This window comes from Phalacrocorax aristotelis, chromosome 2 (genome assembly GCF_949628215.1).
Source record: "Phalacrocorax aristotelis chromosome 2, bGulAri2.1, whole genome shotgun sequence".
In the NCBI taxonomy this organism is placed as follows: domain Eukaryota; kingdom Metazoa; phylum Chordata; class Aves; order Suliformes; family Phalacrocoracidae; genus Phalacrocorax; species Phalacrocorax aristotelis.
The window spans coordinates 103388255-103415642 of NC_134277.1; the positions used below are offsets into that span (position 1 = coordinate 103388255).

Consider the following 27388-nt stretch of genomic DNA (forward strand, 5'->3'; position numbering starts at 1 on the left):
CTTCCAAACCTTTAAGACTTCTATTAGGCAAGTTTCATAACATTTAAAAAGTAAATTAGTGATAAATGTATCCACACTTAATAACACTGAAGTAATATCTTCACCAAGCTGCAAAGATTGCATGGATAATTCAATCTGTAGATTTACAAATAATTTATTCAGTTATTATTTTAACTAGTTTTGCTATATGAATGAATTAAACAACTGGCAGCTTGCCTGTCCGTTCATTGCCCTGCTCCTTTTTCTCCCATTTCTAATGCAGCTATTTTTGCCCTTGCCCTAGCTGCAAACATGGCATCCTTTTTACTTCACAAATATCCTCTCCAAACAAATTTGGCCAGGGAGATGCTGGAGTGTGAGGAGATCTTTCAGGGCATTTCTTATATGATTTACTAAGTGTTCTCAGAAATATTGTTTCATTTCATAACATCTCCAGGTTGTTTGGTTTTTTTTGGGGGGAGTAATCTTCTTTCCTAGTACAGTGGAGCAGATTTCTGAATGAGGCTGATGAGATTTGTAATATACCCCAAGTTAATTTAGACAGCAGGTTAGTCCCCTCAACAAAACTGTGGCACATATACAAGTCAAATCTGCTTTTTTCCTTGGGCAATGATTTATTTCCCTCTTAAATTGGCTGGACCAGTTAGTTTTTTATTTTTATTAAGTCACACTATTCTTAAATGAAACTATTGATTTAAAGTCAGCTTAGTGAGGATTTAATTTGTTTTCAGGGGATTAGAGCAGGTAACATGGGATAATTTTACAATAAAGTGGAATAGAAGCATTCCTTCACATTACCCTCACCTTTTTTTCTTGCCAGGCTGCACAGACATTACAAATTTTCAAGTGAATTGTGGAAATACATTCATAAATCAGGCCTAATTCCTCTGCCTGCTTAAGGGCTATTCTAAAGAATATTTTCCTTTGACCTTGTCCATGTTTGTCCTTCCATGGGCAGATGCATCTGATAATTCCACACAAACACAGATTCACACAAAATATTTTTGTGTCCACAGTAGGGACTGTAAACAGGGGCATTTGTTGAGAAATACAGGACCAGACAAATCTTTCAATACAGTGGCTACAGAGTGCTTTTCAGACAGTTTTAAAATAGTACTATATTGCTCACAAACAGAGGGATAGTTATAGTTATTTTTTGCATGCCTCTATAGTGTATAGAGTGGATATGTTGTTTTTTAATATAGTACATTGTTTTAAATCTGTGCTCCATGTAACTTCATGAGACCTCTTCCCCCTTTGTCATTTTGTCTTTCAACCACATCTAACACACCTGCAACAATTGCTAGGATTTCACTTGATAATGTGTAGCCTGCTTTTGCTGCTATTGCGCTCTGTGAATGGAGGGGGGGGGAGTAGGATCGACAGACCCAGGTAGTGTTATCCCAAAATCAGGCATCCCCTTTCTGACTATTTCCTCTTTGTCATTGCCCTGCTTGTTTTCCTTTGCTGTCCTCTGCTCTTGACACCACATCCTTGCTAGGAAATATTAGAAAGCTTATCCTACATAGCATCTTTCCCATTGCTCACACCCATGGACCACATTCTTCCTGACTCTGCTTTTAACTTACGTGCAACACATACATGCTCCACCAAGTTGTGGGAAAGCATGACATGGCCAGCCCTCACTGCAGCACTGTGCATCATGTCCCTACCTGAGCTCCTTCACTTCTGCTCTGCCTCAGCTTCCCAACCCCTGGGAAGCCAAAGGCAGCATCAGGGTAACTCCTCTGTCTGCACATCTTCCTCTTTCATGCTTTTCTATAGTTGTTTTCTCTCTATCTCTGTCTTGTGGGGTGTGAAGCATATTCCTCCCTGGTACTGCTGAGTGTAGTAGGGAAAAAAGGCTCAACTTTTGTCCTTATGTCCCTACTGAGGAGAAACTGTCCCACTGTTACTTGGCTCCTGGGAATAGAGATATTTCTTTTCTTCTTCCCGGACTCCTGATAGACATAGAGATGGATGTAGAGGGACTTATCTCAAATATTTATAAGGGTAAAAAAGAAGAGGAAGGACATCTAGAGGAGCGAGAACAGATGCTTGGTTACGAGACCCCTCCCTTCCCCAAGGGAAGACAGGCCCAGGATGGGAAACACCTGCCCTGCTGATGCCACCGTGTGGTTTCCAGGTATCTCAGGGCTTATTTTAGAGTGGGAGATCTCTCCTCCTTTCCTCTCCTTTTATTTATTACTCCATGTCCTCCTACAGGTGAAGGCTCCTTTTGCTTTATTCCTGTTACAGTCCTGTAGACTGCCTGGCTTTTGAGAGTATTTTTGTCTCTGTTACTTAACACAGTTGGCTTCTGATTAGAGTTTCTATGGTAGGTGTTGCTGATAAAATTTCAGCAGGCACATATGGACTCAGCTCTACGTATATTTTAAACCAGATGCAGCTTGCTGGCTGGTGGTGTTTTTTTTTCACCCTTGGTATATAAATGTGAGATCATAAGTAGCAGAGAAAGAAGAAGGAGACGTTTCTTGGAAGACAGAGAACAAAACCAGCACATATTCTCCATTGCGCTGCTTATAAGGACTGTGTTTTATTATTATTATTTATTTAATGGGAGGGGGAAAGGGGGGGAGGGGGAAGCTTTGCACACACCACACTCTACAATTTTATGAGATCCACATCTGGAATCCAGAGCATCTCAGGAATCAATCTATCAGGCCCTAGTCAATTGTAATCGTGCACCTGGGGTGAAATTCTGGCTCCATTAAAGTCAGCTGGAATTTTGCCATTGCAATGCAAAAAAGTGATGGCTGATGTAGGCTACTCTACATTAACTCTTGGGCAGAGTGAGATGGCCTATAAGTTGCCAATATTTCCAGGTTTGGCTTAACATTCAGGAAAAAAAACACTTCAACCCCATGTCTCTATACACAGGGAGAAAAAGTAAGAGTTATAATGAGATCATAGTGATTGTACATTTGGCTGTTACTGGAATAAATTGCCTAAATTCTCATGAACTTTTTTCTTTAGTAGAGGCTTTTAGGATTAACCAGAAATATTGTTTGTTGTACCTCAGGGTGAACATATATATTTGTGTGTGTGTGTGCGTGCGCGTTTATGTAAGCCATTTGAAATCCTGCTTATAAATGTCTATTTTGCTGTGCTTTTTTTGAAACCTTCCATTGGAAATACATTTCCCACTGTAAATAGTATATCCCCATTACCTACCCATCAGTCAAATCAACTCATTTCTGAAATTCAATTAAAAGGGTCTCATTGCCATAAATCGAAAAGGATATTTTATTGTTACTTTGTAATTTGAAAGAATGAAAATTAAAACAGTGGCTCTGATGGAAAGAAATGGCTACTAAATCATAATGATATTTTGCAGTTTATCTGCTCGTTGCCATTTTATTTCAGGTATTTCAGAATGGAAGGATGATGAAGTGACTTGCATACCCTATACTAGTTTTATTTATTTTTTTGGCTATTTCAAGCGCTTGTCTAAATCTTTTTTATGATTGTTTATCTAAGTTTCTCCCAAATGTTTCATCAATTGCTATCCCTGTTCTTTTATTCCATATGTTAACTGCTTCCTGTGTATAAAAGACAGTTTGCTTAAACTCCTTCGGCTCTTGACCTATTCTTACCCTTGGCAGAGATGCTCTGTAATTTTCAGATTCTTTTTTTTTTTTTTCTGAGCATCAGTTGAATTGTCTTATTGTCAGATAAAGTGAACATAAAGGCCACATATGTGTCATTTAACTTGTGAACTTGGCTAAAGATACAATAGATTTTATGAAATGTGTGCGAGGTAGGGGACAACCAGAGGTTGAAATTGAAGTTCCCATGCTCTGACTACTGATGAAAATTGAAAAGAATAAGCATGTTAAGAGGCATTTACTATCAGCCACAGTGATTAGTAGTAAATAATAAAAATACTGCTGCTCTGAGGAAAACACAACGCCAAATCTATGATCCGTCTTTCAGATTTAGCAGAAGTTTTACTAGAGGAAAAAAAACATCCATTTCACTTATGTGTTGCTTCAGTAGAGAGACTACAAGGGGTTGAACTCATTCTGTCTGGTTTCTCACCACACTCAGAAACCATAAAGCATAACAGTTCAGCCAAAGTAAAACTTCCAGCATTCTGCCTAGAAATGTCTGTGGGAAAAGATGAGGAAAAAGTCTACTGGAAGCCCAGAGTAAAAATGAATTTACCAGCTGGCAGAGTAAAAAATCACACATACCAAGGAGAGTGTGTGCAAGGAGAAGAGATGAGAACAGGGCATATCTTGTAAAAAAAACAAGCAAACAAAACCCAAACCAAAACCCAGCATATATGCCATAGACAACATATACAGAACAACTTCAGCCTCTTCAGCAGAAGTTAACCGAGTACTATACATAATTAAGTTTCATCTGAGTTGGGTACAAACATTTGCAAGCATGCACATACAAAATCTCTACACAATGAAAACATGGTTTTAGATTTAACTTGAAAGAAGTATTTATGCCGTTGGGTCTCTTTGGTAAAAACTGGTGCAAACCCACATAACAATAATAACAACAACAAAAACTAGCATAAAATTTGGTTATCTCTAGTTATCATGTTCCTTGAAAGCAAAATCTTTAGGGGTCAGCAGAACCTGTGAGACCTCTTTGCAGGGCTCCACCTACCAGGACAATTCCTGTTGACTTTAATGGAAGCTGTGCCTAAATGAAGGCTATTACCCAGTCCATAATGAGGACAGCAGTGTAACTTGGGATGCTGGCAGTGCTCAGCACCGCAGCTGAAGTCTAAGTTTCCTTTCCCTTCAAAGGTCCCTGCACCAGGTGAGGCTTTTTCCCTTCCTTTGCTCCAAAGATTACACACAACAAAAGATGTTTTCTGTAACGCGAGGTATGCAGCACAGTTTTGCCTTCTCTCTAGCTGATGTACTAATGTGTAACTGTACGGTTTAATTTTACTTTACATTAATCAAAGAACAATAAAGGCCATAAAAACCCCACTAAGAAGCATTTCAAGTTAAGATCCAAAGCTAAATGCCATGGGATTTTTCCTATTGTCTTGTTTAGTCCCCCTGCAAAAAGAGGTAGATAGCATGAGAAAGAAAGAAAAATTGAGCCCATGTTTTTTGCATAGAGATGGAGAAAACACATAATAAATTAGGGGGAGGGAGGAGTGAAATAAAGGCCAGAGGTAAATGACGTTTAATTGTGTGAGCTGCTCTTCCTCTTGTGGTTCCTGCCAGCTGCTGCTGCTATTGCTACCTTCCTGTTTTAAGATGAAAGCAATGATGGTAGACACGTGCAGACACACAAAAGAACCTATTTGGACTGGTGTGTCAGCTCATCTTTATCAAATGTTGCACAGGTATATTTTGTTGCCATGCTTCATTACCCCAGAATGGCGTGCCTGAAATGTTTGTCTCTTCTATAAACCCAATAGCTTTCCCAGCGAGTCACATTTGACAGAGCAATAGACAGGTATTCGCTTGCTGGCATCCGTTTGTAAAGTCCGGGCAATTATACATATATTATCCATATATTCATACGTATATATACACACACACTTATATATGTATGGAAACACAAAGAACATGAGATGGAGTTGTATTTTTTTATTATTTGTTTATAGAGAAAAAATAGACATGTATATATGCATGACAAAAGTGATACCCAGTACAAGAATACATGCATACTTGAACAAAAATTAGCATATACTTGTACAAAATTAATAAGAAAAAGGAGGATTTTACTAGAGATTTCTTGATCAAATAAAGAAAAAAATTTAGTCAGGAATATAATACTGGGAAAGATAGGTGGATATTCTCTTATGAAAATTTTGTTTATAGGGTTTTCCAATGTGGAAAAAACCAAAAACGTGAGACACATCACTTTAGTCTGGAACTAATGTTAACAGTAGTCCTGTTCAAGAGAAAGAGGAAATGAGAATAAGATGAAGAATAAAATGAAGATTTTTTTTTCTCCTGGGGAAAAGGGCATTATTTGGAGGAAAAGGCTATGAAGGGAGAAACCAGCCCCAGCATGTGCTTTGGAGCCCTTTTGCACAATCAACCAGACATGAAGGATTTGCAGGCACATCTGCAGAGTGAGAGGAAGATTCAATAACAGCATGGCCACCTTCATTAGGTTTAAACTAATTCACATGCTAGTGCTTGGTGTATTACTTAAATATAGCAGATTGTTCACCTGTAACATGATGATAGTATCTTCTTCCTTTATAGGAGGGTGAAGCTGAGGGCTTGTGTGCTTCTCCCTGATGTGTTCCTGTTCTAGCTGTACTCAAGATGTACAAACACCAAAATGCATGTGTTCTTATAGCAGGGGAGGGAGGACTAAATATACTGCCAAATATTCTTTTAGATGGAAGGATAGCTGCAACCCTAGGAATTGCAAGGTGGGTGCCGCTTGCCCCACCATCAGGGGGGAGGGCTAATGGCATGGAGGTGGATGGAACCTGGGTGTAACCACACAGGACTTGCAGGGTGGTCATATCCCAGTGTGGTAACAGCACTGAAATTACTTGATGGATACTATTTTCATTATATTACTTTAATGCACTATTGTGGACACACCGTTCTGTGCTGTAAAAAAGTAACGCAAGAAAAACACAGGCCTTATACATGCAATTACATCCACTGCACCTCAAAAAGAAGACAATTAGTGGAGTGCATTCCCCCAGAAAGCCATCCACAGAGGTCAGAGTTCAGGAGTAACGTTTCCTTTCTCCTCTCTCCTCCCAGAAAACTAGACATTAGCAGCATCAAATCATCTGCTGAGCACTCTAACTAAAAGGAAACATTATGGGTAAGTAACAGGCAATGTAGTTGCCTAAACAAACAGAGTTTAGACAGACAGACTGTGATCCTAGTGTTCTAGTGTTTCTAAAATGTGGTTGTTTGGCTGCTTTTTTTCTTTATTTGGTTGGGGTTTTTTGTCTGTTTTGTTGCATATTTTTGGTAAGTTTTTGTTTGTTTGTTTGTTATTTTGCTGGTGTCTAATGTTAAGAAACAGTTTAATACAGAGGATGCTGCCGTGATTTGTTGCTAACATTAAAATACAATTTGCACCTTTTAGTAAAATTACCGTGCGTGCCTGCTAAGAAGAAAGTGAGAAGAATAAGTAAACTAGACTCCCAAATTTGAAATTATTCTCTTTTTTTGAGTATTGAAAGCATTTGTGGAGCTAGTTTTTTCCCCATTTTAGTATGTGCTAGTAATGCCCAGCTGGAACTGAAAGAGGCTTAGACAGCCTGCGAGGTGCTGTCCTTGCCGTAGGAGTGGAAAGGAGGCCAGAAATACCAGCACTTCTGTAACTCCACTAAATTTTCAGCCCATTTGAGCAGAGAGATGTAGCTTGGATAGGGTTTGGCTCAGTGTTTTTGGGGCACTCGGAGCCAGTGATTCCTCCCTTCTCTCCAGCTACTGTATTGCAGCCCTCCTCCAGAAACACGTGGACAAGGCACTACCTATTACTAATGACTGCTAAACAGTTGCTGCCTTTCATTTCTTAGTCTGTTCACCAGGGGCTGGCTTGTACGAGGAAGGTGGCTTGTCCACAGCTGGGTTTGGTGCAGGATACCCAAAACAGCTGGGGATAGATCTTCTTTTTATGAGCACATCCAGAAAAAGGACATGGTAGCTCTTGGTAAGGCTGGCAGCAAATGGGTTGCTTGCTGTGTTTGGAAGTTCACTCCATCATTCGTTTCTCGTATCTATTTTAATTGCAAGCTTTTCAGGATGCATAGTCACCCCCCACCAGCTTGTTCCCAGCACCAAGGCTCTGATCTTGGTTGATGCTGGGGTGTTGCTGTATTTTATATGATTAGTAGTAGTCTAATATTGCTGAGAAACACCCCCTTGACCGCTATGGGGTTTGGTGTCACTTCAGGAAGGGCTTCGCACCAGTTCTAGGTCTGAAAGAGGTGATACAACTTCCACTGCAGATAATCTGCAGCCCTTTAGGATCCCTGCTATGTGTAAACTCATCCTCAATTAACCTGCACAAAATCAGAAGCAGGGAGGTTACAGGAAAAGGGGCAGAAGATCATGGGCTGGGAAGCAGCAGCAGGTTATATGGAGCTGTAGGATGGGTAGGACCTTTGGGTTAAAATTAGAGTGCCCACTGTGCTTATAACCAACACCATGGGGATTTTCTTTAATGAAAGGCTATATAGGTCCGCAGTTTTTTGTTTGAGGAGATTTTAAACAGTGAACAGCAATTGAAGCACTAGAATCAAAGGCAGAGGCAAGAAATCTGTAGGTGCCTTGCAGCTTGTTGGTCTACTGTATAATACTAAATACAACTGGTGGGGTGATTTTTAGTTTATGTTACCTATATACTCCCTTCCCTTTAATGATACCTTTTGTGGTCATGTTTTTGAGGAGGCTGATGGAAATTGCTGTGAGCCTGTTCCTAGGCATAGCTAATGGCAGAACTGGGGCTGCATTTTGTTAGTCATCAGCCCTGTGTCTGACCTCCACATGTGTGTGCATCTAATAACAAAAATGTGTGTTGATAAGCAGTATTTTATGAAAGAATTATTTGCTTAAAATATTATTTTGGCTTAACATCTGCATGTGGATTGAAAACTGGCAGTGTAAAACAGAGTAATTCTAAAAGCTATATGACAGTATAAAGCTGGTGTGAGGGAACCTGCTGGGACAGTCGTGGTGAAATCAGATTGGCAGAAATAAGGGTTGACCTGTTAGTTGGAAGAAAGAGGCCAGTTTATAACTGTGGTATGTTACTCTGTTAAAAATCGTATTTTATACTCACTTAGTTTACTTTCTTTAATCTGAAGGCTTGAAAGCCTTAGAAAAGTAGTTAGAAGTAATTTTGGTCTCTCTGCTTTTCCTTGGGTATTTTTTCTTGTTTAGTTTTTTTCTTTTTTTGTAAGGCTATGCAGGTTGAGTAAGCTCCAAGAAAATGAAGTACCAGAGATGGGGCAGAAAATAGTGTCTGTTATTTCATGTAGCCAGAGAAAGAAGCAACACCTTGGAGGTGAATGATAGGTATTATTATAAAAGAGTTGTAGCTCAGGGCAGGTGAGTGGTGTGTTAATGAGGAGCCACCTCCTGCTTTCTGACAGATGACTGTCATTGTTCAAATGCTGCCATCAGATTGATTAATAACTGGTTCATCCTGCCCTGCAGTTGGAGTAGACTGTCTTCATTCTTCCACTGATTTCTTTAATCTGCTGACCTGGAGATGACCCAATAGAGGTGGAGCTGAGATTAGCATTTCATTTCTTGTAGAACAACAAGAAAAAATTCACAAGGGGGGAGGGGAGGGGGCAGAACACTAACTAAAAAGTCAAAGAATGCTCTTGTCCCCAGAGCAACCCCCAAACCTATTCAGCATGTGCAAGGGGAAAAGTCTCCAATTTATGAATAGGCAGTTTTACTATTTGAGACATTTATATTTTTAATAAAGATTTAAATCAGTCGTGTTCATTTCTGCAGTGTCAGCTTAACCTATATCGAAAAATGTATAAGGTGTCTTCAGAACACACAAAGGAATGTAAAGACCTGTGTATTGAGGGGCAGGGGAATGAGCTGATATAACATAAAAACGCTTGCTTTGCCTTAATGTCTCTTAATGTTCACTAAATTCACTATTAAAAGACCAAATAGTAAACAGCATGCTTTGACAAGTGAAATACAGGCATATTATCCCAGATGACTGTTATTATGCGGAAAGAATGGCAATTCTCCTTCAAGATTTGTGTAATTTTCTCTCTTTTCTTGATTTAAACTCTTCTGAAAGCAATGGCATGGTGAGTTTACCTTTCTCCTTGTCATATGTTGGCAAGGTGTGATGGCTCTCATCTGCTTCGGGAGCATGGAGCACAATATAATAGTCAACTTGAGCCAGAGGGATCCTTGTAACTAATTAGGATTCAATTTTCAGACTTTTTGGAACATTGCTTTGGCCAAAAGTTACATGAAAATATCCTTCAAATAGCTTGTGAAATTGGCTCATTTCTGGCACTCTTTTAAAATTACTGATCCTTCTATTACATGGACCAGCTCCGCAATTTAAGACTTTTCTATTTAAATGCAACATTTATAACATTTTACAAGAACACCTTTTATTCCTTCCATCTTCCTGGAGGACGAGGTCCCCTCCCTCCTCCTTCCTCATTACTTACAAAAGCAACCATGCCTTTCTATCCTGGACCTCCACAACAGAGCAGAACACGCTTATGGGATTTAGCTAATCAGGTGTATAGACCTAGAAGGGCTCCCGTTTGATCATGCATACTCTGTTCATGTGTACATACCGTGTAGCGTACCTTTAGCTGAGTTAAAGCATTATGCCACTTCTGAATTAGTTGTTTTGTTTCTACAGAGGGCAACCTTCCTTTTTTGAGGGAGGCTTATGTTTTCAGATATAAGTGGTGAGAAGCCAAAGCCAATAATTATCAGCTTCAAATCTCCACACTGCGGTTCTGAATCATGATTTGTGTTTTAAACACACTCAGCCTTACAGCATGTGAGATTGCTTTATGCTCACAAAATACATAAATAGATGCTAGAACAAAACAGAACCCAGTAGAAAAAGAAACAAGAGTTTTGTCAAAAGGAAAACATAGCCAGCTGCTCATTTTTAATACTTAATATCTATAACACCGTAGTCCAAGTCATTTCTTTACTGTGGAGTCATTTTTGAACAGTTACCTCTGTCTGCAGAATGTAACTTAAAAAAAGAAAGAAAATTTTGATGTAGGTCAGCCTCTAGTAATCAAGGGTTTTGAGCACAGAAGATTCCAAATAGAAATCTTAAATCAGTTCCCCTTTACCTAAAGGTACATGTCAGTAAAATATTCACCTTGTCCTGTGCAATGTACATAACCTGGTGCTTCATTCAATGCCATGAGACCACACTATGCCCCCACATGCAGCCTTGGTAAACTGGTGTTACTTTTCAAGTAGCTTCAGCTTGGAAACATCAACATGAAATGGCAAAAGTTGTCTTTTCAGCAATGCCCACTAGAAGACGCTTAAGATTCCTATCTCAGGACTTGTATTGACAAACTGGTGTGCCAGTGTGTCTGAAAACTGCTTTTTTGTTATGTAGGTGGGTTCCTTCTACTTAAACATAACTTAGAAAGGAGGATATCCAGAAGGTGAGAGAGAAAAAAGTTTTCGGGGAGAAAGCTGAGTTGCAAGTGGTGGAAAATAGGAGACTTGTCTGCTTTCAGCAGTAGGATAAAGGAGTAGAAGGTTGCTGGGTGAGAGCAGGAGAGCCAAGGTGTAGCCTGCAGAGGATTCAGAATAATCCTGGATCCCATTTACATCAATGGCAGAATTACCAATGACTTCAAGTGGGTCAAGATTTCAGCTTCACATCCCCAGGTTCACAGGCAGGATGGTCAGTGTGTCTTTCATGTACAGGCAGTCTTGTGGTCCCTCTCTGCTTATTTTAGCTCCCCTTACTGTAAAGATTTTTTTCAAAGAAATATGGAAAAACAACTTAACACACAATTTTATCCTTGCATCTTTCAAGATGGTTTGTTTAATCTGACACTTTCTACATAGCCATTGCAAGCACTAGCTAAAATGGTGGAAAGGGGGACAGTGTGTGGAACCTGAGCTGAACGTTGGAGTCTCTTGTAGTAACTAGCTAAGTATTTGTTGCTGGTTTCATGAGGAAATGGATTTGGCATATTTAACATTGTTTCTTTATTTTATAGGTAATGGACTATTCCCCTAGCTCTGTTATAAAGTAGTGTGCACATATATATAGAGATATATATATATATCTCCATCTCTCTCAGATTTACAACTCTGCTGTTTCACTAGGGATACACTTAATGTGGTATAAGTCTCTGGATATGACAATTAAATTCACATGACCCACAGACTACCTCACAACCCAAAACTGCCCTTTGCATATTACAAGAGAATAGTGATTACCCTCTAATCACTTATTAAATCTGCTTTTCCAATGAAATTTTGTCTTTAGAGGGCCTAAAAATATGGAAGGAAAAAATCTGGTGTTTGTAAGAAAAACCAGTAATGTCACAGTGGCCATTATCTGTACTTCTGCTAAATATGCTCAAAAGGCCAGTATCACGTTTCTTCCCTATCACAAGCTTACTGAAATAAGAGAACCTTTTGTTCAGAAGAACTTTATATGCATAACTGCCTAAGTAACTTTGTAAATGGATTATTTGGTGTGGTGAATAATATTGCACTGAACTAGCAATGACTTAGCATGTTTGTTATGTGTATGTGTATTTTTCTACTATTGCCATAAGCTGGAAGCGCAAGAGCACGGTGTTTTCTGCATTATGTTTGAGATGCCCAGAGTCTCTAAAAAGAGAGATTGAGGCTTGGCTGAGTCAACTCAACATTTCATTTTGCTGAAGAAGATAAATACATTTTCATTTAATTTACTGTGGGAAAGTCTTTAAAAGCTAGGTCCCATGGCACTTTTGGTGGTAGCAGATTTCTGCACCTGGGTTTTTGGCCAAGGTTACTGTGTACTAGCTGTCCCCTTGACTGCCATTCTTCATCCCAGAGGTGACTGAATTTCAGTGATGGGTGAAGTGATTTTTCTGTTTTGACTTAGGATATCTTTGGACACAAAGCCTAAAATAAATGTGAGATATAATTAAACACACAGTGCAGAATTTTGTATATGGGGGAAGTGATAGACAACCAGTCTGTTTCAACCTGCAGCTTAGATCGGGGTGTGTGTGCATGCCTCCACAGCCTTTACAAACAGCAATGGGAAAGTGGCTTTAGTATTAAGAAGTAAAGGCAAAAATGCCAGTTCTCATTGGGTGAGACTACTGTGTTCTGCAGCTTGTTTGGGACTGAGCCAAGGCTGTGAAATCTGAATATGGTTATTGACCCTTCTCATAACTACAGAGGAGAAATAGTCTGGTGAATAAGCATGGGACTCAGCAGAGCTCCTCGCCCTTTTATGAACTACCTGTGTTATGCTGGGTAAATGCCCTATGGAAGTATGCACCAGCTCCCTGTTTGGAAGAAAGGGATGGAATAGCATCTCCCTAGTCTATAGAGGTGAGAAAACCCACACTAAATACACTGTGCCTTTAGACTCTGATGAGGAGGCACAAACGAAAGCCTATATTTAGAATTTTAATGCTGATGTGACTAAGATTAACCTCAGATTTCATCTGACATTTTCAGTTGAGATCAGCTACAGCTGCATCACCTGGATCATATTTTCACTGGAGTTCGGGGCTTAGGGGAATCACTGCTTTGGCTTGGGCCCCCTACTCTAGTGTGGAGACTTTTTCACTAAGCTGACCCAGGATCTTCCAGGCTGGCCTCTCTGTCACTCCAGTTTCATGCTGTGGCTGATGTTGTGATGGTGCAAAGCTGGAGAATATAAGCAGATCTCAAAAGAAAGAGTCAAAGTCCCCTAACCAAGTCATGTGTATGCCTACATACTCACCTTCATCGTATACCAGGAACTCACAGCAGTCATCTTTTCACAGCAGTGCTAAGAACATATTTCACATTGGTACCATTATTATTAACAGCAAATACGAGTGAGGAAAAAAGGAGGGGTACCAAGCACACAACCCTGCTATTAACCCTGCCACTCCAGTTTTCTTTTTCTTGAGCCTGAATTAAACTTGAAGCATTATTTTGAAACCTTTTGAATTTAACCCCAAACTCACCCTCCCAATATCCTATTGTTGTTTCACAGTAACAAATCAAACACAACCAGTCATCTGTCAGCTGGGTCCTGTTCAGCACAAAGTCTGTTTTCACCCATCTGAGTCTGCAGGACAACATCAGACTGCAAGTCCCCTCATCAAATGTTTGTGGGGACCCATTCAAAATTAAAATTTTCCTTACCTGCCTGTGCTGGGCTTTTGCTGCTGGTGGGAGAGTCTGATTCCTCTCCTCCCACGAAGAAGGAAAGAACCTCCCTGGTGGAGAACTGTGGGGTTTGGTTTTTTTTCTGCCTAAAACTTGTCCTGTTTTACTAACTTGTCCTGTTTAGGCTCCACTAACACCATCCCTGTTAGTGCTCCGTCCTATTTCCCACCTCCATGCGGCATCACAGACACTACTGTGCTGCCAGCTCTGCTTCTTGAGAGAGTGAATGGAGTGCAGGCAGTCAAACAGCGTGAGCTGATATCGTCCCTGGCAGAGACCCATAGCCTCCTGTCCACCTCTGGTAAGCTGATTTAGGGTTGCCAGCCTGCTTAACAGATTGGTTTTGATCTGAAGCAACATAGAGCTCAGGCATTGAAGACAAAGCTCAGCCTGAACCCCCAAACCAAAGCTTTCGTTTTGGCAGCCAGGAGCCTGGCACCGCATGGGTGAGTGGAACAGAGGCATAGCACTGCTGGAGGCACCCATGTAGAGCCATCCCTGCTGATACACTGTCAGACTGGGGTTATCCAGGGGAGAGAGGCTGGAAGGGCCTATACCTCAAATATCTTGTGATTCCAACCCATTGGTTTGCAATCCATAAAATCCTCCCCAGCCTTGTAAAGCATTAGTGGACAGATGGATCTCTTCTCCAGGACATCAGAGTTCCTCGGTGCAGGACCCCTCTAATGTCAGGAAATACTCAATTTATCCCCCTCAGTGGTGGGGAAGCTGAGACAGGAAGGCAGCAGGGCCAAGAGTCATGCTGGAGGGCTGCAAGAGTGCGGCAGCCCTACTGCTCACCCAGCCGCCTCCACCCAACGTTGGCTGCACCCCAGCAGCTCACCGGAGGCTGACCTCAGCCTGGCTCTTGTCCGACCGGCTGCGGCATGTGGCCAGCACGCCCCGTCCACGGGCGCTGCATCCGAGCCCGTGGCAGCAGCTGGCAGCGGGCATTGGTTATGGGATCTGGACCTTGTGCTGTACCCAAATACAGCATAGGTTAATTTGCAAGAATCGAGCAGGAATATTTCAGCATTGGCACCAGTTACTGACAGGCTTTCAGAAAAGAGATTTTTTCCCACCTGCATGTTATAAAACCATAGTAAATGGAAACTGTAATCTCTCGACATTAAACAAATGAGGAAGCTGCATTCTGAAACTCATAAGTCACCACCAGCCTTTACCAAATAATAACAACTGCATTGCTGATGGCCTTGTCTCTCGCTGTTAGCACACTGAATGACAGGGAGTAGTGTGTGCTAGTGAGAGTATCTCATTTGCTCCAAGTACTGCAAGCATTCCTGCAAATCCACAGAGGCTCTTGGTAATCTTTTGCAGGTGGTCAGATTTTAAATATTAGAAAGAAGTGAAGTAACATATTAAAACAGGAAGATAAGCATTTCCTTTGTTTGTTTGTTGTTTTTTTTTATTAATTTACTAAAGCAATGCATCTTATTTGTGTCACCTATTAGCTAGTTTTGTAAAATCCTGGTGGATTGATGAATTTTCTTTTTTTTTTTTTAAATTCTGATTTGCAACTCCACAAAACTGTCTCTCTCACACAGAGAATAGACTGGAGAAGCAAGATAACTAGTTTACTAACAAGGCCTGATATCTTGAAACTACGGTGGTAAGATTTAATCTGAATAAGTAGCAAGATTTTAAAATGTGGGATAGAGGTTATACAGATAAATACCATTTTTCCCTGCAGGTATGCACAAAGGGACAAGCTGCCTGTTGGTAATTACTAGAAGATTGCTATCCAGTTAATGTGGCCTGTAGACCTCTACCTGATTCACAAACAAAGGAAACACCCAGGCGTTGCATGTTCAGGAGGCCATGCTCAGATCTCGTTTAAAGTGCTGTTGACTTGGGTACAAAGAAATCTCTCCACCTCTAGCTTAGCTCTGCAGTAAATGCTTTTCTTAATAAATCTACCCAGGCCAGATGGTCTGATAAAAGAAATATATGGATGGAAAATATACATGGCAGTGATTGACTTTTCCCCTTCCAAGTGTTTAAAATATTTCTCTCAGATATATCCACCTCACCTTCGTGAAATAGGTCCATTGGACAGAATCTTCGGGGTTTCTGGTTAGTTTGCATTTCCTTTTATTCAGCAATCAGCTATGATGGCAAATGTCCTCTCTGACTAATTATGAGCATGGTATTCTGCACAACCAGGGCTACTAGCAGAAAGGAGTGGTTAGAGGTGGATTTTGCAAGTGATAGTCACAGGTGCATGTCTTTTCTACCACCACCTTGCTGTACTCTTAAACTCAACAGGATGTACCAAATACATTCATCTTTTTAGTCTTTCACCTAACATATGATGCACCCCAAAAACCTCATTAGCTTAAGTTTATGCCAGAAATTGGTTAGGAATAAAGTGTCTGGAATAGCCAGGCTAGAAAAGGGAGGCAGGCAAACATTGTGGTGTATGTTGTATTAAAAAAACCCAAACCAAAAACCCAGGGTTAATTCTCTAGTCATAGATATACCTTGGGGGACACAGAAAATGGCAAATGTTTTCCCCTTTAACTAATGATTTTGCAGAAAAAAAAAAAAATTCCTTGCAATTAATTATGAAAGAAAGGATAGCTATGTTAATCGCTTGCTCTACTGTTTTTTCCAGTGATTTGAGTAATATTTGAGAGCCTTGAGCCAGATCAGCTTCTCTGAGATTTACCTGGGCCTTTGCGTACGGATGCCAATCCAGAATATTAAACTGTTGGTTTTAAGCAGAGGCTGGCAACCTACATTTGAGAAGTCATTTCCTGAAAACCATCAAGCACTTGGGGCCTCTTCAGATCTTTCTTCTTTCTTTCTGTTATCATGTATCATCATTTGGTGTCATATAGGACGCTCTGGGAAAGCAAACCTAGGGCTGAAGGTCAGGCCCTCACTAGTGAAGCAAAATTGTTACTGCTGCTTAGGTGTATGCAGGAAATCAATATGGTTGCTAAAGTGTCTACTTAAGCAGGCTGCTTAAGTAGCCTTTCCCCCACCTCTAATGGCAGGTAACCTTCAGTTAATTAATCTACACAGCCATGAATATGTCTCTCCTTGTCCCTGTGATTGACCTACATACCTGACAAAGTGTGCTATTAAAATCCATGTTTCCTGGTTTTCCTCGTCACCTCCAATGAGGTAAGCCCAATTTGGAAATCCTTCATGTAAAATTGGAAAAGGAAAGCAGGAGAGTGTGCAGCCTTTGTGGCTATTGGTATTAATTTGTCTTTAGGACTGGATTATTCTTAAAAAGTCTTACATAGAAAGACTGGAGAATGATCTTTCTAACTTTGTTCCTTGGTCTGGGATGGGCACAAGCTCTGTTTGCGAGACAGGAATTGAAAAACCCCTGTTGGAAAAGGCAGCTACCCACACTATGACCTGAAATGTGGGTGAGAAAAGCCAGCAAACCCATTAATATCTCTGGAGGAGACATCTGCATGTGGTAGTGTAACGTCGGGGAGGGAAGAGAGGGAAAGATCGTTTAGGATGTTGATCATATTAAACACATATGTTCAATATGTGCTGTACCTTTTCAGTAGATGTGGTGAAAATTTTGAGGTCCGGAAGGAGGAGTCACCTCTTACTCTAATTAGTATTTTAGAATTGGTTAGGCAGCAAATGTCATCTGGAGTGATGAGATGAACAATAATGCAGCTCTGCCGATCCTGTAGCTTTCTAACATGGGCCCTCACCTGGAAGGAGACCCCCCTTTCTGTAGAGCAAAGGTGATAATGCTGTTTTGGCTGGGTGTTTTTGTCTCCTAATCTGGTCTCTTTTAAGTGTTATTGAGGCCAGTTTTAAAAATGGGCTATCAATATGGTTCTTTTCATGATGCCTCATAATTAAACTTCAGTGAATGAGTTGAGCGAATAACAAGGGAGTTACGGTCTGGTGTATGAAGCAATACTCTAGTTCCTGAGTGGGTGAACCAGGAGACCTTTCTCTCCTACATGGGAATTGGGTAATTGCTGGGAAAAACAGAGTCATGCTCCTCTTGTTAGTGTACTGTAAGCTTTTTAGAATAAAGTAGCTGGGACCTCTTAAATAATGACTTTCATGGAAATGCTGGTTCCCAAAGTTGTGACCTTCAGGCAACTGGAATCATAGCCTGGGTCGAGATCCAGCCTCCACAGCTGGCCAGCCTGGCTGTGGCTGCCCAAACTTCTGGATCCAATTGCTCAGGAGGTTAGAAACAGAGATCTTTTTTTTTTGCAACTCAGACTCTCTTCTAATTAGAAATTAAATACCAAAAATAGTTTTTTGGGAAGGAAATGGAAGCCTAAAAGCAAAATGATATTAAAGGCCAATCTTCAACTTAACAGGCTGATGCAGAATGTGGATTTAATAACAAGAAAATCCATTCTGAGGAGGAAAGGAAAAAAATCAAAATTACTAGATAGGTAAAAGACAGAATGGCTTAACATGTAACAGCATCCTCTGAAATATAAGGCAGGGGAAAGTGTGAGCGAGTTCAATAACTTAAAAAAAAAATAGAGCTAAGAGTTGAGAGGCACTGGAAGAGAGACTGGCTACACTTGGAGGCATCTACAGTGAGGTAAAGCAGCAATGGAAAATTAAATATAATATAGAATCAAATTTTGACAATACAGTGGTTTTTAAAAGACCAAAGAAAGAAACCTGCTCTACAGAATTTAATTTGAATCATTCTTGCTTCCTTATAGCATTTAAGCAAACCTGGTACAATTTTGCATGCACAGTTCAAACTAATCAGAAGATGATTTATTAGGTTTTTAAATATTTCTAGGTTCTTTTGACATTTTGATAATATTGTTTTCCATAAATATACAGTTGTTAGTCCGGAGAGCTTTTAGATACTGAACCTTTAAGCAGGCTTTAAGTAAGTCTGAAGCCAAAAGAACATCACTATTTACCTTTATTTTCCTTTAAGGACAATTCAGTCTTCCTTTCACAGTTGGTGCAGCAGCATTAATAAATTCTGAATTCTCTGCATTGGAGACAAAGCTGTCATTGCTGCCCAATATTTTGGCTGACAGGAATTTCCCAGCTCTCATGCTAAGCCACAGGCTGCAGCCTCATGAACATTTTTGCCGTGGCCTGTTAAACTTCCCTCCCTGTTCCTAGGCAGGGCAGATAGCCAGCGAGAAGTGATGAGTGCTTTTCATGGTAAGGAACAATACATGAAGACTTTCCAAATTAATTTAACATTCACAAGGCATGCTGTTGGCTGCATCAGTTTAAGATATGCTGGCAAGCAGGAAATTATTTTCCATGTAGATGACATTTCTATCCCCTCCCCCCCCCAACCCCGGACCCTTACGGTGAGAGGGAGGAAGAGAGGTTTTGTCTTTTAGTGAAATCTAATTGTGGCACGCGGTCAGGGAGGGGAAGGGTCAGGGGAAGGCCAGCCTCACAAGCCTCCACAGCAAGCTCTGAGACATCTCCCGGAAAGAGCTGACCCTGGTGGCCCCGCGGCACCCTTGGTGCCCGGGTCTGACCCTGGGGACAAGCTGGTCTTGGCGAAGGAGGTGGGAGCTGATCTGGTGGAAAAATATTACTCCCTGCTGCGCTCTCTGGAGAGAGGCTTCAGCTCTCATCCTTTGCCTGGGCTAAACTCACTAAAAACTTCCTGGCTTAGATGGTTTAGTTGCCTTTCTCTCCTCAGCAGGTCCTTCAGGCTTCGTTCAGATTAAACACACATCTTACAGTGCTGCTATGGTTTGCCACAGTTTGTGAGGTTTCCATTCCTGAGCAAAGTGAACAATTGCATGTCACTGAAAAGCCACTATGGACATGACTGCCATCTGTACAGCAAGAAGGCTGGGGTCTTGGGCAGGAGATGGCATGACTAAATCTAAAAACAAAACGGAAACTGAGGTGAGCTGGAGCTTTGCAAGGTGAAAACGGGAGAGGTTCAAAGAAGAGGAGTGACAGGGGCTGTGTGTGGAAGGTCCAAAGTGTGGAAATGGCAAAGAAAAAGTGTGAAATATCCTGAGATTTCTAGGGCTTGTTTTGTGATGGATTTTTATCTCTGAACTGTATGGAAGCAACCCCATACTGTAGTGTTAGGGTGACATAAAAACCTCTGTCAACTGGATCAAGAGTATTGAAGGAATTTTGAGGAAATCTGATGTGGAAATAATTAGGAAAATGGAAAATAATCAGAAAAGCGTTTGCTGTTAATATGCAGTACATACCTTCCTGCTGCGCTTTGTCATGTAGAAAATACAGATCTCTAGATACTCATGTTATTCCTAGTCATCCAGCCCTTGAAAATATCAACAAATATTACATAACCAGACAGAAAATACCCAATTTCCAGACCTTAGCCCTTAATTTTATTTCCTCCTTTCGTCCCACCATTACTGTAGTGCTTGTCCTTGTAATACTGTGATTGCAGTGCAGCTTTAAACAAACTCTGCACTCTCTCAAGAGTTTTGCATTTAGTTCTTGGTGTCCTGCAGCCCATGAAAGTTTCTTAAATTGTCAGTGGGAGCATTTCAGGAGTAAGTGAAGATGACCTGAAAACTTCAAGTTTGATTCAAATGTGCAATTTGGTGCGAGCATTCCCACACCTGGTTAAATCATCCTTCAGGTAAACCGTGGGACATGACTTTTGTTCTTACTACAGTCACCTGTAATTGTTAAGGTTAGTGAAAAAAAGTCTACCAAAAAGTGACATGTCTCATGTCAAGAAGTTCAGCCCCTCTGAGTGACTGCAGTTTAAGGCTTAGAGCTGCAATTGAGTTACTGCAGTTTAACGGGTTACCAAGCATCAGCTAAGCTGCAGAAACCGTCCGCGTGTGTCCTCCTCGCCTTTGACAAATGTAAGGTGATTTGACTTAGCTTAATCTATTTTCATTGCAGGCTAAATTGAATTACCTCATATTTATGATGGGCTATAAGGGCACTCACAGAGAGTTATCTGGGTTCAACTGATCTCTGGTAACTTGCTTAGCCATGGTAGTTTGACTGTGGGTATAAACCCTGAGCCACGTTGCACTCATAGGAGAGAGCTGACGTGAACTTCAGTGGATACAGATTTATAACTCCCGATGAAGTAGTCTGGGATGTGGTAAGCCATTGACAGAATGGCTGGAATTATCTTTTAAAGGAATAGAGTAGTTGGCAAGGCACCTTCTTAATGGGTTTCTGATCCTGGAACGTAGTTCCCTTCTGTAGTCTTCAGAGCCTATATTGGTTTGAGCTCCAGCAACACAGAGGCTTGCTTCCCTTTCCTTTCTTCCTCAGGTTTTTCAAGCAGACATTTGGGATAGAGCTGGGCTGATAGCTTTAACTCCCTGTGGGTTTTCTGTGAGGGTGCTTTGGTAGAGTAAATTAGTTTTAAATTTGGTTGTTCTACCATAACCTAAGTATTCTTAACTGAATTGTAAATTTAAATGTTAAGTGTTGCACTGAATGTTTAAATAATTCTAAAAGCACTTGGAGCATGGGATAAGTGCTGTAAAAATCTAAATAAATGAGTAAATTAGTTAACAGCATATGTGGTAATGCAAACTACTACATGTGTGCAAAGAGGAAGAGCTGTGCTTGAAATGGTTGCCAGATCTTAAATTTCCTTGCTACATGCGAAACATTTTCACATTAGGAGGGTGTGTTTTTTTGTTGTTTTTTTTTTTCTCCACATTTAGACTACTGTATAACTGGTAGAAGAAGATGAAGTTGGCAGTTTAGTCTGTCAAACAGAGGTTTCAGCTCAGCAGTGAGGTTCAAAGAGATTAATTTGAACTCGGCTGTTTACGTTACTGATCTCGTACCAGCTGGGTTTGTGGCATTAAGATGTCAATAGTACAACAGAATTTAACTAACAGTTTCATCATTGACATAATCTTTTGAAGGTACAGATGATTGCCTCCTTATGTACTGGGACATATTTCTTTAGGACAGGACTCTTTGTATGCTTTCATGCGGGAGGGAGAAGAAGGACAGGGAGGCAGGGAGGGAGCCTTGAAGTGAAGCTAATTAGAAAATGTCCTAGTACATAAGTGGTTTATTTAAGCAAGATCCAGCAAAAAGGTGCCCATTTCCACATGGCACAAAAAGCCTTATTTTTTTCTTTTCCTCCAAGTCCCCCTCCTTTCTTTCAACTGGCACAAAAACAGAACAGCTAAGGTAATAATAAACTGTCCTATCTACAGTGGCATTATTATTTTTAATGGTTCAACCTTGAATGGAGTATCGAAGCCTCTTGGAAGGGCAGAAAGACTTGATAATGGAGCTTCTTCAACACTCCCCCCGCCCCCCTCAATGCCATACAATAATTATTAATCAAAGGTAGCTGGAATGTCTTTCACTGAGGCTCCTTCGGTAACTCCCTTGGTCCAACAAAAGCTGTACGAGGTTCAGACTCAGTTAGGATGTCATTGACTTCGCAGGCTGATCATCAGTGTTCTTAAAAGGGCAGGAAAAGAAAGGGTGGGAATAGTAAAAGAAAAAATAAAATGCATTTGGCTTAAGGGCTTGAGAAATTATTTCACTGGGGGAGATGGTTTTATTAATAAAGCAGAGTTATAGTCTATTCTGCTTACAGGATCAGTCCCTTGTTGAACAGGCTTTGCTACTGTCTCTTGGTGCTGAGGGGCATGGTGGGGGTTGCAGGTGAAGTGGAGGGGATGATAACCTTTCAGAGAAAATAAGTAAAGCAGTGCCTAAATACGAAATGGTTTTGCTTTACAAAATAATGATACAGCAAATTTTGACTTAAGTGTTCTTTAAAAGCCTTTTTCCCCTGTGCCGTAGTGGCCGCCGTACCCCTTGAAGCCCTGTGCCTTTGAAGGAAATCACAATGTAATCCTTTGGTTCAGCACGTATTGTCCCTTAATGACAGGCATTACATTTGCACAGTACCATAAATCAAAGCTAGAGGCTGTTTTAAATAGGCTGCAGATGCACGTGGACGTTGGCTCTGTAAGTGGCACTTTGCTGGAGAGAGGAGGGGGGGAGCTATCCCACCGTGGCGGCTCCAGGTAGAATAGGGCCAGCAGAGGGGGTTCCCATTTCCACAATATTTTCACTTCACCTGGGATTTAGCTCTACATGAAGACCTGTTTAGCAGAAGGAAATACTTTTTGACTATGACCTCTGAAAGGTTTAATTGGGATTTAACTGTTCCTATTTTTTCCACTCCATGTGGGAGTCTGGAGCTCTGTTTACAAGGTGTGTCATATCCTCTCAACCCCAGAGTCCTTCTCCCCCTCCTTTCTTTTTATGTTCTGGACAAATAGGCAGAAAGATACTTTTAAAGTGAATGCGCATAGAAAAACCCACAATTACTGTCCCTGATTTCGCTGTGAAAACTTTACAACAGCCGTACTGAAAAATTGTCCCCTACCCCTCCTACTCCTTCTAAGAGAACGAAAAAATCCATCAAATTAACACATCAATGAGTTGATTGTAATCTCCAGGGTTCAGTGTAGCACTTTCTAGCCTCTCAGACAGGAGGCCAGCATGATTTATCAATGCAAACCTAATAGCATCAATATGAATCTAACTAAAAATCAATATTTCATTACCAAATTGTTAGTGAGAATGAAGAAAAATTGCCAGAGTCAGAGCATTCTCTAGGGTAGGAGCATCTGGAGTTCAATGTGACAAGATGAGTGATGCATGACTCGGGGCCTGGGGAAGGACACTGGGAGGACAGGCCACTACGTAAGGCCGAAGACTCACGAAGAAAGCACTTACTTTTTTTTTTAAAGCTTTCTCTAAGAAGAAAGAAAATGTCTGTGAAGGAAAAATGGAAGGCATGCTGCTATTTACTAAAACTGATGCAAAGTAGCTCAAACAACTGAATCTGAACAGATTAGCCTCTGCTGTGGACACCTACACAGAACTGGTTTTCACAGGAGACAAATAGGGAAAATAAATTCAGTGGTTCAGATCCTGATCTCAGCTACAAAGGACAGAAATTTATAATAGCTTGCACAGTAGAAATACTTTGGTTTCATACCCCACGTGGCTGAAAACGGATTTGGTAGACCTTACTCTGGATTTTCTGAAATTTCAGATTTGTGGTGCGTTTCTCTAGATTGCAACTGAAATGTAGACTGAAATCCGCTATCAAGAAGGCAGGAGCACTCAAAATAGTGTGTTCACTTAAAATGCATCCTAGTAATTAACGTGCTTCTTATTTAAGGAAACAGAGCGAGAACTGCATGGAACAGTGCCAGAAATAGATTCAAAGCATAACTTTATATTGCATTATGTCATAGGTCTATTCTGGCAGCATGGTAAGAACTTGCATACAGAACTGTGGAAAAATAAGGACAAAAGCACTGGAGTGTAACTGTGATTTGTGTTTCTCGGACAGCCTTGTTTTACTCAGGTTTAACATACGCTGGCGGATGATGGTTGGAGCTTTTGTGTCCCGGTACATTTGTTCATCTGGGATATCGGAAAGTTATTTGAATATATAGCAGCTGCTGTACTGTTAACACCTGCATCTGTTTGGGTTGGGTAAGGCCATGTCATGTGATTCGTGGAGCCCTCAGTATTTGTTTTTTTTTCTGCATCCTGTAGTCTTCTGAGGGGAAAAGTAGGAGCCTTTCTGTGACTCTTAAATCTACAGCTTCTAGAATCAGGTTATGGGTAATCCTCTCAGCTTTTAGCTTTTGAAGAAAAAACTTTCAGTTCTTGTATTGGGAAGAAATGGTCAGAAAGAGCGTTTCAAAGGATTTGAAACCAGGAAGAAAACATCATCTCTCCCAAATGACTTTAAAAAGAAAACAAAATACTAGTTACTCTTTTAATTTTTTTTCTTCATTTAGTGGAGAAATGCAATGAACGGTTCTGAGGTTTCTTTAGTTCTTTGTGTCCTTGTTTGGCTAAGCCTGTTCCATATGGCTCAAGTAAACTCATTCCTCCTACTTTTTTTCATTTTCTTTTTTCTTTTCTTTATTCTTTTCCTTTTTTTTTTTTTTTTTTTTCATAAGAAGGAGAGAGAGAGAATTTCCAGGTTAGTTGAACTTATTGCTCAGAATAAAATTTCTCCTAGTCCCCGTGTTTCTAATTCTGGCAGCCTGTGATACATCACTAATCTCTAATTCCCTTACTCCCTAGGAACTGTCATTATTTTATGTATTGACTAATACAGTTGTCTCAGGGTAAATTTTCCCTGAAATCGAAGTTTACTTCTTGCATTAGAAGTGAAGTCTACTCCTTTTTATAAATGACAGACTCCTTTTATAACTTTGCATTTGTTGGAAGCAGTCAAACCAGAAATGTATGGGGGTTTTGTTTGTTTTGTTTTATGTTTTTGTTTTTAATGAGGTGCTAACTGTACTCTAAACTGAGCAAATTGGAAGGCCAAATACCTATTTGGTGATTTCAAGCTTTTTTGTTGGCAGATGAGACCTGAAGGTATCAGTAAATAGAAAAGTTAGTGTCTCTGTTATCAGGAATGCCTTAAGGCATTAATGCCAATAAAAGCTTCTTCTTTGTTTCCATTAAGAATTTACATAGGCCCAAGCACTGAACGGGTACAGTACTTCATTTAAATTTAGAGACATTACAACAAATGCTTCGCAATACAAAAAGTGAATACATTGTTCAAGTAGGCGTGCCATGTTAACTGAAAATACCCTTAAACAAATTTTAAACAAAAAGGCGTAAATAATACCACCCCATCCACCTCCCCAAGCACCCCAACAAACTTTTGAAGGGTAAATTAGTTTCTAATTTGTATTCATTCTTCTCTCCTGGTTTCCAGTTCACAGACTTCTTCCTTTATGATAACTGTTCATGCCTCTTCTGCAATAATTACTATAAGTTTTAGTGTCTGTTGTATTTTAGAATTTGAAATGGAGCATCTTGGCTCCATAAACATAAATGAATTATTGGCGGAAAAATGGAGACAATAACTTTACTTGCATGCAGAGACTAAATGGGGGCAAACATAAAATAGAAATAAATCAGGAAGCTTATTTTTATTTATTAAGAATTTTCATCTTTATTAATTTGTATGCCCCACTTTCTGTTGGCACTGTTGTTTCTCATACATGTTGAAGTTTTTCTTTTACTTGAAACAAGTCTGGAACTGAGTGATACCTTTGCTGCTAGTGAACAGCTTGAAAACAGAAGACAAGATCCAATCAGGCAGACTAATCGGGGTACCCAGTCAGGATAGAGCCTTGAATATTCACTGCACATTTTTTGGAGATACAGTACTTTGCAAATCCTTGCACTCAGGCTGATTGATACCGTCTGCCAGCCAATCATCCTCAGTGATCAGTGAGAAATAACTAAAAAGATTAGAAAACTAACATCCATAACAGTTTCAGGGACTGCTTAACTTTAAAAACCAACACCCTTAAAAAACAATCTTGCATTAGCAACCGTGCGATGTCTTGATTGAAAGACTGAATTTTATGGCAGTACCTTGCATAATCATTTGCTTCAGTTTTGCGAGGGGAAACTTCATTCAGAGATCAGATCACAGAGGCTGAGCAATAATGGTGAATGCTAGAGGACAGCCATGAGAATGGAAGAAAAACACTCCTGCTGGAAAGAAATCTCTTCTGGCCTGTTTAGTCACGAAACTTCAAAGCAAAACCAAAGACTATTGATTTTGCTGTCTGTCAGTGCTTAGCAGGTGCACCGATTTCCTGGATGCATTGCAAACCCGGTGGCTCCATAGGTGTGCCCAGTCAGATGTTGGCGGGCAGTCAGAGGAGCACCTTTTGCCTGTGCCTCTGCGCTGCCTGGTTTCTTCATGCACTTCATCTGGGTAGGCAGAACACGTGCTAGTTCTGAATTCAAATATTGGTTTCAAATCTGCGTGATGGCAGTGTAACCAATTGAACTGCAGTTATCTTATTTCTCATTGCATCAGCAGTGCATCTTCTGCCTACCTTCATCCCATTCTTTTTTTTTTGATACCACTGTATAGACCAAGCAAGTATGGAAGAATTATTTCCTATCCTTTCACTGGCTTCAAAACAGCCCAGTTATGACTGCAGTCACCCTTTTCAGACACATCTGAACACTTGATTTGTTCCTGTGGATGTGCATGGAAAATAAATACTGGGCCAATAGCAGGAAGATAGAATTGATTTTCCTGTTACAACTGTTTGAAATTTGGGGGGCTGGAAGGCTTTAATTGATATTTTCCCTTTTGATTGAGGGAGAAGAGTTAATATCAGAAAGTGTAGGGAAGCATCCATTTAGTACTAATGGCTAATCATAGATTATAAAGCTATAATGTGACTCATGGACATGCCATGCGAGGGGTAACCTGAAGTCACCCTGCTTATTTAATGCTTGTTATCTGCTTTCACACCTGTAAACAAAAGCAGGGTTTAGTTCATCCAGTTCGTTAACTTTCATTCCCCAATTCATTCCCCTAACGCTCGGTAGAAAGTGAACAGACCTTCTGGTTTCTAACGCTTCAGTGTTTCGCTTTCAGCTCCTTGAAATCAGTTTTCACTTCTTTTGCTCTTGCTTTTTTGACTCTCTTTCTCTCACCTACATCCCATTCTCCTCCCCATCATCCTCTTCGCTCCCCATCACCCTGT

The 27388-nt window shown here is 40.5% G+C and overlaps 1 long non-coding RNA gene across 1 annotated transcript in view; it reads left to right on the forward strand.

Moving 5' to 3' along the window:
- The first annotated feature begins 6738 nt into the window (after window positions 1-6738).
- The window catches only part of LOC142053929 (uncharacterized), a 99249-nt gene continuing 78599 nt past the window's right edge, over window positions 6739-27388 (forward strand). The window contains exon 1 of the long non-coding RNA XR_012659374.1: window positions 6739-6801. This is a non-coding gene — a long non-coding RNA (uncharacterized LOC142053929). The remainder of the gene's footprint in view (window positions 6802-27388) is intronic.